Source organism: Phytophthora infestans, genomic scaffold (genome assembly GCF_000142945.1).
Source record: "Phytophthora infestans T30-4 supercont1.264 genomic scaffold, whole genome shotgun sequence".
Classification (NCBI taxonomy): domain Eukaryota; phylum Oomycota; class Peronosporomycetes; order Peronosporales; family Peronosporaceae; genus Phytophthora; species Phytophthora infestans.
The window spans coordinates 21,810-22,483 of NW_003303495.1; positions in this window are offsets into that span (position 1 = coordinate 21,810).

Genomic DNA, 674 nt, shown 5'->3' on the forward strand with positions numbered 1-674 from the left:
TTCGTTCCCTTGCTACACCAGCGATCGTTTTTATAACAATCCACCGTGAAACGAAGTGAGTCTCAAGTCGGATGGGTGTCCTTAGTCGTGGTTCGTCACGTAGTCTGGGGCATCCACCCTTGTGTTTAACGGCGGGTTTAGCAAGTGGAGACTGACTCTCCGTCATTCTCCGTTCAACGCAGTCCATCGATCCTGCTCATGCATTCTGCATTCTCCGATAACGAGATGGACGTCGCAGAACTTGATCGATCCAGGCAGCAAGATTCGTGAGCAAGAAGCTACCACGGCAAACTATACACCGAAACCCTCGGTGCTTCCTGCCGATCGCTCGGCAGTTGCGGAATTCGTCATGCAAAGGCAATCCATCGCAAGGTTCGTCCGCGACGCACTGCAGAACGCAGTGGACAAGCAAAAGGAACAAGCTGATAAGCACGGTCGAAAGAACGTGAATGTATTCAAGATAGGAGATCGCGTTCTCCTATCGACCGAGGGAATCCGCGCTTCCGCCGTGACCAACCTCGGCGCCAACAAACTTGCCCCACGCTTCATCGGTCCTTTTCGTGTAACCAAGGCTGTGGGCGACGCCTACACTTTGGACATCCCGTCATCACTTAGACTCCACCCGACGTTTTACGTCGGGCGACTCAAGCGGTACTTCCCTGCGACGATTCCTG